Below are 15,533 nucleotides of genomic sequence, written 5' to 3' on the forward strand. Positions count from 1 at the left end.
GGGTATCTGCTGTCACATTATCAGGCCTACAGAGTCTGCCCACTGCATAAGACTATAAAATAAGGAGCCCAGCACAGATTATTTGTACACCATTAATGCACAAAGGTAAAACAAGGAGTAGAAACTGAGGCATGCTATAAGAACACAGGCATTTGTAATTTGTACTTACAAATGAAATGATAAAAACATTTTGCCCAAAAAGCTTTGCGGTCTAGTTTCACACATAAACATTTGCCACAGGCTACAATAATGGTGCATATTTGCTCCGCTGCTCTAACTTTAACAGAAAAACAGAAAATGCTGGAAATACTTATCAAGTCAGGCAGCATCTGTGGAGAGAGAACCAGAGTTAACGTTTCAGGTCGATGACCTTTCGTCAGAAAGGAAGAAGTTAAAGGTTTAACAGTTTTCAAGCAAGTACAGAGCCAGGCAAAGGGGATGGGGTGGGGGGTAAAGGAAGGGGAGGGGAGGGGAGGGGAGGAAAGAACAAAAGGGAAGATATGTGATAGGGTGGAGGGCAGGAGTGATTCAATGACAAAAAGGATGATGGTGCAAGACAAAGGGGATGGTAATGGGACAAGTAAAGAAACAAAAGATGGGTCTAGAGGAACTGTAAATGGCAACAGCTAACCTTAGACTCCTCTGCTGATCGATCTCCGACTCCTCCCAACATCCGACTCTTCTGCTGATCGATCTCCGACCCCTCTGCTGATCGATCTCCGACCCCTCTGCTGATCTCCATCTCCTCTACCAATCTCCGACTCCTCTGCTGATCAGATCTCCTCCGCACACCCCTCCCCCCAGCCCGATGTCCTCCACAGCCCCACAGACGCTGTGTCTCTGAAATGCAGTTACATGGGGTAAGCAGAAGGGCAACACCAGCACCTGCTGTCCAAAAAATTGGGACCAGTGGTTATGATCTAAAGTTGTTGAAATCAATAAAGAGGGAAAAAATTGAACATGAGAGTAAACTAGCAAGACATATAAAAACAGAGCTTCTACAAGTATGTAAAAAGGAAGAGATTAGTGAAAGTAAATATGGGTCCCTTAGAGGCAGAGACAGGAACAATTATAACGGGGGATAAAGAAATGGCAGAGACATTAAACAAATATTTTGTATTTGTCTTCACAGTAGAAGACATAAAAAAATACCGGAAATGGGGGGGGTACCAAGGGTCTAATGAGAGTGAGGAACTTAAAGTAATTAAGATTAGCAAAGAAAAAGCACTGGAGAAATTAATGGGACTAAAAGCCAACAAATCCCCTGGACCTGATGGCCTACATCCTAGGGTTTTAAAAGAGGTGGCTGCAGAGATGGTGGATGCAATGATTTTGATCTTCCAGAATTCCCTAGATTCTAGAACGGTCCCTGTGGATTGGAAGGTAGCAAATGTAATCCCACTACTCAAGAAAGGAGGGAGAGAGAAAACAGGAAAATATAGGCCAGTTAGCCGACATAGTAGTAGGGAAAATGCTAGAATCTAATGTTAAGGATGTAGTAACAGGGCACTTAGAAAATCATAATATGATTAGGCAGAGTCAACACGGTTTTATGAAAGGGAAATCATGTTTGACAAGTCTATTAGAGTTTTTTGAGGGTGTAACTAGCAGGGTAGATAAGGGGGAACAAGTGGATGTGGTATATTTGGATTTTCAAAAGGCATTTAATAAGATGCCACACAAGATGTTGTTACACAAGATTAGGGCACATGGGATTGGGGGTAATGTATTAGTATGGATTGAGGATTGGTTAACGGACAGAAAACAGAGAGTAGGAATAAACGGGTCATTTTCAGGTTGGCAGGTTGTAACTAGTGGGGTGCCACAAGGATCAGTGCTTGGGCCTCAGCTGTTAACAATATATATCAATGACTTTGATGAGGGGACTGAGTGTAATGTATCCAAGTTTGCTGATGATACAAAGCCAGGTGGCAAAGTAAGCTGTGAGGAGGATGTAAAGAGACTGCAAAGGGATATAGACGGTTAAGTGAGTAGGCAGGAAGATGGCACATGGAGTATAATATGGGGAAATGTGAAATTATCCACTTTGGTTGGAAGAATAGAAAAGCAGAATATTTTTTAAAAGGTGAGAGACTAAGAAATGTTGGTATTCAGAGGGATTTGGGTGTCCTTGTACATGAATCACAGAAAGTTAACATGCAACAATTAGGAAGGCAAATGGCGAGGGGGTTGGAGTAAAAGAGTAAGGAGGTCTTGCTGCAATTATATAGGGCTCTGGTGAGACCACATCTAGAGTACTGTATACAGTTTTGGTCTCCTTACCTAATGAAGGATACTTGCCTTAGAGGGGGTGCAACAAAGGTTCACTAGATTGATTCCTGGGGTGAGAAGGTTGTCCCATGCAGAGAGATTGAGTAGAATGGGCCTATATTCTCTGGAGTTTAGAAGAATGAGAGGTGATCTCACTGAAACATATACAATTCTTAGAGGGCTTGACAGGGTAGTTGCTGCGAGGCTGTTTCCCCTGGCTGGAGATTCTAGAACTAGGGGTCATAGTCTCAGGATAAGGGGTCGGCCATTTAGGACTGAGATGAGGAAAAATTTCTTCACTCAGTGGGTTGTGAATCTTTGGAATTCTCTACCCCAGAGGGCTGTGGATGCTCAGTCATTGAGTATATTCAAGACTGAGATCGATGGATATTTGGACACTAAGAGAATCAAGAGCTATGGGGATAGGGTGGGAAAGTGGATTTGAGGTAGAAGATCAGCCATGATCTTATTGAATGGCAGAGCAGGCTTGAGGGGCCGTATGACATACTCCTGCTCCTATTTCTTATGTTTTTATGTTCCTATGTTCAATGTTGAGTCCTGAAGGTTGTAAAGTGCCTAATCGAAAGATGAGATGCTGTTTCTTGAGCTGCGTTGAGCTTCATTGGAACAGTGTAGGAGGCCGAGGTCAGAGTGGGAGTGGGACGGAGAATTAAAATGGCGAGGGAACGGAAGGTCAGGGTCACGTATGCAAACTGAACGGAGGTGTTCAGCAAAGCGATCACTCAATCTGCGTTTGGTCTCCCCATTGTGGAGGAGACCGCATCGTGAATAGCGAATACAATATACTAAATTAAAAGAAATACACGTAAATTGCTGTTTCACCTGGAAGAAGTATGTGGGACCCTGGATGGTGGGAAGGGAGGAGGTGAAAGGGCAGGTGTTGCAACTCCTGCGCTTGCACGGGAAGGTGCCATGGGAAGGGGAGCGAATGTTGGGGGTCATGGAAGAGTGGACCAGGGTGTTGCGGTGGGAACATTTCCTTTGGAATGCTGAAAGGGGAGGGGAGGGGAAGACGTGTTTGGTGTGGTGGCATCGGGCTGGAGATGGCGGAAATGGTGGAGGATGATTCGTTGAATGTGGAAGTTGGTGGGGAGGAAGGTGCCATTGAATGTGGAGGCTGGTGGGGAGGAAGGTGAAGACAAGAAGGACCCTGTCGTGGTTCTGGCCACATCTCAACTTGATGTCTTCCATGATGTCCCCTCCCCTACCCCCATCTCCTCCTGGCATCAGACCCCCCCCCCCTGCCATGATGTCCTCCACGCACCCCCCCCCTCCCCGATGTCCTCCACAGCCCACAATTTCTCCCTTACTCCCTCCTCTCCGATCCCCAGCCTTCCGGCCCGACAGCCAACCAGCCTGTCAATCTGGCCAGTTGTGAGGTATTTAGCCTCAGTGGGAATGATTGGGGCATTTTACTTATGTATTTTGGCTTTAACTTACTTTATTTTAGTTGTCCAATATTCAGAATGGTTTATTTGGTGCCTTACCTCTGGACTAGTAATAGGTTAACTAATTTATTGCATAGATGGTGTGATTAGTTGTTCTAGGATTGGCTTTTAATTCCTGTGGCAGTTGGGCCATTGTGTAAATTAAGATAGTATAAATTTGAGTTTATCAATGAGAGATTAGTATTAAGTAGCTTGTTACAAGACTCTTTGAAAGCAAACTGATCGTGGTCTTTTGTTTTAAAACTCATTTATTGAAACCTGTATACTGATTAAAAAGTCAACTGTAATTTTGTTGTACTTTCAACATGGTCCTTTGGACAGAACATTGCCACTTGGGAGACAAATCTTTGCCAGTGGATGTATCTGAATAAAATACAGCTTCAGGAACACTGAAAAAACAACCTCCAGGTATAACTGGCCTAAGATTATATTTTAGGGATTGAATCACTAATCTGTTGTGTTTGATTTTATTCAATTTAATAAAACAGAGTTTAATATAGCTGAAGCTTATTATGTACAGTACCTGGGCTACGAGAGGTCCTGGATTCTAAGGGTGTCCAGGATGACCAGTAAGTGTCTCAACTGTGCTTGAGCTCAAGGTTTCTGGGCTTCAGAAACAGGTGGGACACCATCACATACAGGAGACTGAAGGGTTTGTGGAATGCACATTTCAGAAGGCAGTTAGTGAAGAAGGAAAGTGAATGACCATCCATTGGAGTAGGAAGTAGAGACAGGAGGCAGTTCAAGGATGCTCTCAGGGTGCTGAACTGGCAAATAAGTATTCAGTACTGATTATTGTGACAATGAAAACTCAGAAATCAGAAGCAAAACCATGCAGTATGGAGCAATTCAGCACCAAAGAGGGGTAAATAAGTCCAGAAATGCAGTAGTAAGAGGGATTTCCATTGTCTCAATAGAAAGTTTTTTATAGCCAGAATCTAAGAGTCCCAAATGGTATGATGCCTTTCTGGTGCCAGGGTAAGGAGTAGTAGAAGTCATGGTTAATGTTGAAACCAATGACATAGAAAGACACAGAATTGAGATCCTGCAAATTCCTTCAGGAATTAGGAAATAGATTAAAGAGAAGAGCCTTAAGGTTAGTAATCGCAGGATTATTTGTGATTCTACTCACTAGTTAATATAAGGAAAGTAAGATAAGGGATATAAATATGTGGTTGAAGAACCTTGGTAGGAGGTAAAGGCTCAGATTCTTGAGATATTGGGACTGAAGTGACCTGTATAGGATTGATGAGCTTCACCTGAACAGGGTTGGAACCAATACTAGGAGAGTAACTAGTCTGTGGGAAAGGGGCTAAAAGGGTAGTAGGCAGAAGGCTGGAAATTATAGACCAGTTAGCCTAACATCTGTGGTGGGTAAAATTTTGGAGTCTATTATTAAGGAGACAGTAGCAGAACATTTGGAAAAACATAATTTAATAGGACAAAGTCAGCATGGCTTTATGAAGGGAAAGTCATGTCTGACAAATTTGCTTGAGTTCTTTGAGGACATAACGTACAGGGTGGATAAAGGGGAACCAGTGGACGTAGTGTATTCGACAAGGTGCCACATAAAAGATTATTGCTCAAGATAAAGAATCACTGGATTGGGGGTAATATTCTGGCATGGGTGGAGGATTGGTTATCTAACAGGAAGCAGAGAGTTGGGATAAATGGTTCATTCTCGGACTGGCAACCAGTAGCCAGTGGTGTTCCGCAGGGTTCGGTGCTGGGTCCCCAACTCTTTACAATCTATATTAACGATCTGGAGGAGGGGACCGAGTGTAACATATCAAAGTTTGCAGATGATACAAAGAATGGAGGGAAAGTGGAGAGTAAGGAGGACATAAAAAACCTACAGGGGTATATAGACAGGCTGGGTGAGTGGGCGGAGATTTGGCAGATGCAATACAATTTTGGAAAATGTGAGGTTATGCACTTTGGCAGGAAAAATCAGAGAGCAAGTTATTATCTTAAAGGCGAGAAACTGGAAAGTACTGCAGTACAAAGGGATCTGGGGGTCCTAGTGCAAGAAAATCAAAAAGTTAGTATGCAGGTGCAGCAGGTGATCAAGAAGGCCAACGGAATGTTGGCTTTTATTGCTAGGGGGATAGAATATAAAAACAGGGAGGTATTGCTGCCTGGAATACTGTATACAGTTTTGGTCTCCATACTTAAGAAAAGACATACTTGCTCTCGAGGCAGTACAAAGAAGGTTCACTCGGTTAATCCCAGGGATGAGGGGGCGGACATATGAGGAGAGGTTGAGTAGATTGGGACTCTACTCATTGGAGTTCAGAAGAATGAGAGGCGATCTTATTGAAACATATAAGATTGTGAAGGGGCTTGATCGGGTGGATGCGGTAAGGATGTTCCCAAGGATGGGTGAAACTAGAACTAGGGGGCATAATCTTAGAATAAGGGGCTGCTCTTTCAAAACTGAGATGAGGAGAAACTTCTTCACTCAGAGGGTAGTGGGTCTGTGGAATTTGCTGCCCCGGGAAGCTGTGGAAGCTACATCATTAAATAAATTTAAAACAGAAATAGACCGTTTCCTAGAAGTAAAGGGAATTAGGGGTTACGGGGAGCGGGCAGGAAATTGGACATGAATTTACATTTGAGGTTAGGATCAGATCAGCCATGATCTTATTGAATGGCGGAGCAGGCTCAAGGGGCCAATTGGCCTACTCCTGCTCCTATTTCTTATGTTCTTATGTTCTTAAAACTATTATAGCAAGGAGAGGGCGAAAAAAACATGAGGAAGCAGAAAGGGAAGCAAAATTTGCAAGGGGTGTAGGAAAGAAAAACAAGTGAAAAGCAGGAAAGTAATAAAGAACAAATAAGAATTATGATGAATTAAAACAGACAAGATTGCCAAAAAAATTGGAGTCAGGATTGAGTGGTCATGTATATGAATGCTGATGCATAAAGAATTCAAAACAAAATGTAATATTCCCGGTTGTAACATTTTCAGGGATATAGAGAGGGAAAAGGGGGTGGCAGTCTTAAGAAAGCGTTCTACCATAACATTAGAATGAAAGGATATTCTTGGGGTTGCATTAAGACAGAATCCATATGGATAGAGTTAAAGAATAGTAAGAGGAAAAGTACAATTCCCAGTGTACATTGGAGGCCAAAAATAGTGGAGATAAGATAAAGAGATTTGGAGATTTTCAAAGAGATATGCAAGAATAACGGCAATAATATTGGGCAATTATATCACAATGGAATAAAGATAATTTATGTGGCCAAAGTGGGGATACTTTTCAGCATGTATCCAAGACTGATTCCTAGATCAGTATGTTTCTGGTCAAACAAAGAGGGGTAGCTTAGTTAAGCTCTGAAAAATGAATGGGATAAATAATCGATGTGAGAACAGGGGAGCAGTTAGGAAATAGCAACAACATAGTTCGGTTCAATGCAAAAAAAAGAGATAATGAAGAGTCAAAGACAAGGGTGCTGGACTGGATAAAGGCAAAATGTAGTGCAACAAAATTAGTTGGGTAGAAAAGTGAGCAAACAGAATGACAGAGCAGCAGTGGAGAATGTGCAAATACAAGATGGATAGAATGCAAAATAGGCCTGTTCCTACATGGTTAAAAGGGGGTTCAAAGGAGAGAGTTCTATTGATAAAAAGAGATAAATTAAAACTTAAATGAAACCTAAAAGCTCGGCATATGACAAGAAAATCATGAGGACTATAAAAAGTATTGTGGGGAATGAAAAGGGAGATTAGAAGGGCTAAAAGTGAGTATGAAAAAAAGCTAGCAGATAATATAAAAGGAAATAATAAGGACCACTCAAGGGTGTAGGGGGAATCTAGTTAGGGAAGATGAAGGTATGGCAGTGATATTAAATAAATACTTTGCATCAGTTTTTACAAATGATGGTGAATGTGAGTGTATTGGGGAGGATGTGGAACAATTTTTAGAAATAACTGTAGAAAAGGAACTACTCCTGAAAAAATTAGCAGAGCTCAAAGTAGTTAAGTCACTTGGTCCTGATGGAATGCACCCTAGGCTATTGAAGGAAGATAGCAAAGGCTCTGGCCATAATTTTTCAATCCTCCTTGGAAGGATATGTAAATTGTACCAAAGGACTGGAGAGTAGCCAATGTTGCACCTCTGTTCAAGAAGGGAGAGTAAACTACGTAACTACAGATCATTTAGTTTAGTGCCCATTGTGTGCAAATTCTTAGAATCCATAATTTGAAATCAAATTAATGAGCAATTAAGCACTGATTTCTTAAGGACAAGTCATGTTTGACAAATTTAATACTTTTGTTTTGAAAAAGCAAATGATTAAATATAGGGAATATCATAGTGGTATTACATATGGATTTTTGGAAGATATTTGATAAGATGTCTCACAGGAGGCTTGATACAAAAATTTAGGCATATGGTATGAAGTATAGCAGCAAGAATAGAAAGTTGGTTGATGCGCAGGGTTGATAGTTGTTGCTTGGATTGTAGAGGGTTGGAAGAGGTGTACCCCTTAAGTCAGTGCTGAGACCACTTTTATTCTTGGTATATATAGTAATTTTGACCTGGGCACACAATATCAAACAGGGGGCTTGGCAAACAATGTGTAAGAATATAAAAGACTTCAGGAAGAAATAGATAAATGAAATAAGCAGACATGTGGCAGAGACAGTTTAATTTGGGGAAGAGTGAGGTATTGCATTTTGGAAGGAAAAACAAGGAATGGGAGTATAAACTCAGTGGAATGACCCTTGAGGGTGTGGAGTAACAGAGACGCAGTGCAAATTTGTAATACATCGAACTTACAAGTAAAGGTAAGTAATAAAGCTATAAAAAATGCACTTTAGGTTTTCTATATGGTGACATATAATACAAGCACAAAGATGTTATGATAAACTCGTGCAAAGCAATGGCTAGAATATTGTGTGCAGTTTTGGACACCCCATTATAGAAAGCACATTAAAGCCATAGAGGGTATACAGTGTAGATTCAGAAGGATGATAGAGTAACAAGGAACTATAGCAACAAGGAGAGAATTGAGGGGCATGATTTTAGCATGGAGCCGGGAACTGAGTGGGTTGGTGGATTATCACATGGGAAAACCGAAAGTCAAATGAGCGCGCTGGAATCTGCGATCGCAACTCAATTGAAGGCAATTGATTTCATTTCCGGGTTTCCCCCACGACAGCCAGCCAGATTGACAGGCTGGCTGGCTGTCGGGAGGGAAAGCATCCAGAAGAATTGGAAAGGAGGGAGGAAGAGATTGTGGGTCATGGAGGACAAAGGGGGTGGGGGGGTCTGATGTCGGAGGTGGCCATTAGGTCTCAACCATTGGAGGTCTCGATAATGGTGGGGGGATCTTGACCTTGGGGGAGGGGGGTCTCAACCATTGGGAGGCCTTGACCATTGGCGGAGGGCTCTCAACCATGGGGGGCCATAACAGTGGTGGGGGGGTCTCAACTATTGGCGGGGAGGTCTCGACCATGGTGGGGGGGGGTCTTGACCATCGGGAGGGTGGTCTCGATCATCAGAGGGGTTCTCCATCATCGGGGGGGGGGGGGGGGGTTCAGTTACTCGGCCTGAATGCTGGTTTAATATCCTAATCAACAATTCTGGAATGGAGATGGTTGGGGGAGAATGAGAGTTTGTGATCCTATGCCAGAATTTCTTCCTTGTGGTGGGGAGGAGAAGGTTTGTTGTCCTAACCTGGAATTTCTGCTATGTGATTGTGGTCATATACTGTGAAGATGCATTTGGCCTTATGGTCATTTTTTGGGGGGTTGTTTCCGAATACATACTTATTGGCTTGGTTCCCAATCTTTGCTCAGTTGAGTGGGGGCAACGTACAAAGTGATGCAATGGTGTTGCTGCACGGGAGATATTTCTTTTCAATGGTTGCAGTTCTTGCTCGTTGATCTCCCATGGTATTGCACACAGGGAGTCAAAACCAATGCAAGTATTCACGTCAACCAAGGGAGATATTTGAACCAAGACAAGGAGGGGAGGTGTAAGAGAAAGGGAAAGCGTGAGAACAGTGAGGGGGAGGAGAATGGTCGGGAAGGGAGAGGCAATGAGGGGGAGAAATGGGGAGGAGAGGACAGATTGAGGTTGAGGACTTGGGAGGGATGGGGTGAGGGAGAGATGAGAGGAGAAAAGGGTGGTAAGGGAGAGGAGAGAGGGAAAATGAAAGAGGAGGGGAGGAAGAGGGAGGGAGCAGGAGAAGGTGAGAAGCAATTTCACGATCAGTGGAATATAAGTAACACTCATTTTTTGAACTTCCTAACAGCCCCAGCACTAGCATTAGCATTGAAAGATGAAAACCAGAACGGATGTCCTTGGCAGTTATATTCTGCTGCATATGGGAAATGTGGTGGATTCAATCAAAGAGTCTGTCAACCCTTGCTGAGGGAAGACTCAGCTGAGGAGAAAGGAACTCTGGTGTGGAAAGTAGATTTATTAGAGCAGATATGACAGAGGAGGAGAAAATTAGAGAACGGGATGATATTTACTGGAAGTGAGGTGGGAAGAAACACAATCCAAATCGTTGTGGGAGTCCGAGCATGTAATAAATATCTATGGAAAGCCTATTGCCAAAGATGGAACGAGAGAAAGCCAGAAAAAGTGAAAAGATGGACCACACAAAGGCAAATAATGGATGAGAATTGGAAACACATATGGAGTTCGATAATTTTTATTAGCAAAACAGCCAAATTCTTGTAAAATATTATGATTCTTTCAAGTTACTTGATTGCAGAATATTCAAATATTTCAAATGTTGTCATCATTCTTAAAAATATAAGCTTGTGCACACACTCAACATGGATTCAGGATGTTAACAGTTGATTATTTTTAGTTTATTTAATTTAATTGTGTGATGGCTGGAAGAGTGAATAAAGACCCAACTCAAACAACTCTCAGCCAAACGTTTGCCTGAGGGAACTGAGAGACCAGCTGCAATCCCTGATCTTTTCTTGAGATGTATCAATCACAGATTTAAAGGGCCAAATCAACTTCTGCATGAATCTTGCCTCCATTTCACTGGCGAGTTTGAGAAGCCATGGGAAACCTGTGTAAGTAAGGTAAAATTTGTTTCAGGTTCAGAATCCACAAAAAAATTACCTACCGTAAGTATTTGAAGTAGATAAATTGCCCCTTTAACGATCCACCCACTGGCATTAATAGTGACTTTTGGGTTTCGGATGCACATGCACATCCAAACACGCCTGGGTTAAACCCGGAAGTGGACGCGTTGGAGCCGGGTTTCGGTCCCGCTGGTGAAATCAACAATTTTTACTACCCACCCGCCCTCAGCCCACCTATTCTCGGGGGTTAAATGTACCCCCAACATATCAGGACTATTTCCACTGGAGCAATGAAGAGATTTAACAGATATTTTTTAAGTTATGAAAAATATTGATAGGGTGAATTTGCAAAGATTATTTCCACTGGTTGGCAAGTAACAGATGAGCTGTTATCAATTTAAAATTGTGGCTAAGAAAGCAAGGGGAGAGGTTGAAAGAAATTTTTTTACTCAGAGTTGTTAGAGCATGGAACACTGTGTCACAGAGAGTAGGTGAAGCGGAGACTTTGCATCTTTTAAAGGACTAGTAGATAAACATTTGAAACACAAATTGTTACAGCACTGTGGGAAGAAAACAGTGCAATGGGATTAGTTTTGGTTTGCTCTAGGAAAGAACCAAAACGGGCTGAATAGCTTCTGTACTGTAATCTGGTCTTGTAAAATTGGGACAATACAATAATGAAGAGTCAGAATTAAGCCACAGACATAATCACAAACTAAAGTCAAAGAGTAATATATGTATGATTGGCAAAATATGAAACCAATGAGGGACCATAATGTAGGACTATAAATTAGGTTGTATTGTACATATGCAGGAAGTTTTAAGAAGTCATGCCAGTTGGTGTTTGTGTTTCCATAATCAGGTGGTGTGGAAAACCGTGCTAGGAATGAGTCATTCTTACAAGTTCATAGCAGTCTGTAGAAGATTTGTCTTACAAACAGCACATTATATGGTATAGTTTGCAAATTCTAATAGTTTTTCCGCTGGTACAATCCTTAGCTTTGGTCTTACTTAGCTTTATATGCCTTAGAGGTCCTACAGTGATTTTATCTGCATCCAGCTAGCAGTACATTTCTGCTCAGACATTCAGTAGTGAACTGATCTAGGTTAGAACTCAAAGTACCCATTTATTTCCCAGTAGACATTCGGTGGGCCCACTCAAAAGTAGTAGCCAGTCAGGCATTAGCTGGAAACAATAATATCACTTCCTCTACATCACTGTTTAGGCTTAGTTGTTTACATGTTCAAAGTTCAAATCTCATCACTTTCTTAGGCAACTGTCATACTATATTACAGGAGTGAGTACCAAGATGTCTCAGAGACTCCTCCGAAAGAATGATCAGGCATTCCTTACTACTCGTTAAATATGTTGTAAGGATTATGATTATATACATTTCACCCACACATGTTAAATTAGATTACATATAACAAGCTTTTATCTCTTTACTGATACCATTAATAAGGAAAGTAATTCATTTGAGAAACACTACAAGGACCTTTATTCAGTATAAAATTTTAAAGGCATCTTAAAAAAGCCTAAATTCTGATGAAGAGCTGTAGTCTGAAATGTTAACATATCTATTCTCTGCACAGAAGCTGACTGGCCTGCTTAGTCTTAGATTCTACCGAATACATACACAAGATATTATTCCTCATTTATCATTAAAAAATGTTGACATTCCAAGATCAGTTGACTGCAAATGTGAGGTTATTTCTATTAATAATAGTCTTGTTAGATCACAAGGAGTATAGTCTACTCCTGATAATTTGATGTAATTTTTATTCTAAAAATTGAATTATCCAATAATTTGAATTCAGCAAATAAGAATTCAGTAAGAATTTAGTGCTGAAAAAAATTGAATTAAGCAACTTTGAATTAAGAGGAGCAATTTGTATGATAATGACTATGTGGTACAAAATTACAGAAAAATAATAATCTGCCTATTCTGAGAATGTCCGTGTTTAATGAATCCATGGGGATAAAAGACTTTACATAGGCTCTAAAGTAATTATTATACAATTTTTGACATCTTGTTTTTATAATTGTTGTTTGGATCCTAGTATTCTTAACTCTGACTGTTCCCATTCTGAACCACGCTAGCTGGATAGGAAGGCCACAAACTCCACCGATCACCTTTCAATCTCCAGAACAGCAATGGTGCAGGGAATCATTTTCTCCTTCTATACATTTAAACCTCTTTTTTAAAAAAAAGGTAAAGATCAACCTAACCAAAATTATTTGAACTGCAAAATCGCTGAATATTTATGAAATGGTGTGAATGTGGGGGAGTTCAAAGTGTGGAAAATGCTTCCAATTGGGAGCTTGTCAGTAGTGGGTACAAAATCACATGGGGCAGGAATCAAGACAGCCCATAGCAAAAGGGAAAGAAGAACAGGAGAAGGCTCTCCTAACACAAGATCACCTCCCCCCATAAGAAGGAACTCCTGGAGATGAAGAAATAGAAGGACTGCTACCAGCTCGTGGTTGATGATAACCTTTGGTTGCTCTTCCTTCTCATTTACTTACAGCACTATAGCCCTTTACCATTTAACTATACTATAGCCCTTTACCATTTAACTCTTTCGACTGAAAACCTCATATGTAAACTGATCAGAAGGATACCATTGTAACCTAGTTTCCTGTTTTTGTCTAGGTGTGCTACAGGGGGTAGAGCCAGGCCCCAGTACATCTGGCCACTTCAAAGAACACACCATCTATCTATATCTGTATCTCTCTCTCTCAAGCTCAGATGCATCCACTTTGGACGATTTAGATAGTGAGCCAAAGGAACACACAGCACAGGTGAATAGGTGCAGGTGGCGGTGGCACGGTGGCAGAGAGTGAGGTGGAACCTGCTGTCCAGAGGGCCAGCTTGCTTCCCATGTTGGTTGCTGAGCATAAGGATCTGGATTAACTCCATATAAATATCCAAGGAGGTTCCTGGCCTCCATCCATAATCATTAGTTACTCCCTCTCTCCCCATCCCTCTGAACCACACTTCAATCCTTGACCAAGTGGATGGTGTCCTGAAGCCTTTGCCAATCCACTCTAACCACTCACAGGAAATTTGCAAGTGTGTTTTTCCATTCCTTCTTGTGGAGGAAGTACATAGCCTCCATTCATCATCTTTCTGTCACAATAGTCTGTCTGAAAATGAGAACTGCAGAGATATATTTAAATATTCTAAACCTTCATGTTTCACTTCAAATAAACTATAAACATTCACCTGATAATCAAAATTATTGCAGTTTTGTATCTATATACAATATTCCCATATATTTTCAATGAATACTATACTGAAAGGAGGAATCTTTGTATTGGATATAGTTGAAAAGAATTTCCAAATTTACAGTGCAACATGGCAGTATAAACTCCTGCATTATTTAATTTGATGTCCCTATTTGCAAGCAGATTATAGGAGGGTTGTAGGACTGGAGAAGGTTCCAGAGATAGGGAGGTGCAAGGCCATGTAAGGATTTAAATACAAGGATGAGCGTTTTAAATTTGAGAATTGTAAATCCAATATTGCTTTCCCCTTGTGGGTTCCCTCACCTGCTGATTAAAAAGATTCTTGAAGTACTTCAATAAGCTCCCTGTGCATATAAATTGCCTCACCCCCTGCAAGTTGCAGGCTATGCTTGGAAGATTAAAATACCCATGATTACAATTTAGGCCTTAGCATTAATCTCTTTTATGACCTCCCACAGCAGTACATCCACCTCCATTTTATTCAGTGGTGGCCTGTAACATTTTCCTACCGCAAACTTTTTTCCCATTTCTATCTTCCAGGTTCACCCAATGAGACTCTGTCAATGTCTCATTCCTCCCTCTAAGTAACATATAACCGTGGTGTTGACCTACCTTTTTCGTCCACCAGACTCCTGACCACTGGATCCTGCTCTGCTTTGACAGTTCTTCATGCTTCCCTCTCCACTTAGCTATCCTGCTTTAGCTATTCACACATTCTCTGGGTCTCATATATACCTTATAGTTCTCTAATTTCCAAATGGCTGAAGATGGCATATTACCTGGATATTAAATTGCTGGAAGAATTCCTGCAGTGACTGTTATTTTAATAACAGCGTTCGTCATAGAAGAAAATCTAGAAGAAACAAAGCCCTCAAAAAATATTGGAAGGTACTATCAATCACATACGTTTTTCTGCTTTTGTGTTTAAAAAAAAAACAGGGATAAGAATGGCAAGGAATTGTCTACTTTGTATCAGAAGTCAGGATGAAGTATTCTCAGGTCATCATGAGACACTTACTAGATACTTTTCCAAACTCCCACTAACCCTGATTATACATGAAATTAAAACACCTTCCTACTATTTTAAAAATATGTTTTCAATCATCATATTCAATATTCTTGCATTGTTGGAACAAGATACTGCAACTGCGAACAGAGTGACATGGACAGAGTGACCATCTTTAACATTAAGAATTTGAGATTCAACAAGGACCAGAATCTATTTATCCTCTTGGATCTCAAAGTAGAAGTATAAAACTTTTTCCTGCTGGTTATATAGGAGCTCCTTGATAGGGAAACTACTGGGAAAATTCAAAAGGATTCCACTAATGCACCTTTTTAACAAACTTTTCATCAAAAGTCAATGCTGTCTTCCTTTCAGCATCCTATTCCTTTGTGAATGCAAATCCCACCATGGGAAGCTGTGAATTTGAATTTGACAAATCTAATAACTTGTAGCTAACACTAGAAAAAATGATCATGA

This window comes from Heptranchias perlo, chromosome 8 (genome assembly GCF_035084215.1).
Source record: "Heptranchias perlo isolate sHepPer1 chromosome 8, sHepPer1.hap1, whole genome shotgun sequence".
Lineage (NCBI taxonomy): Eukaryota > Metazoa > Chordata > Chondrichthyes > Hexanchiformes > Hexanchidae > Heptranchias > Heptranchias perlo.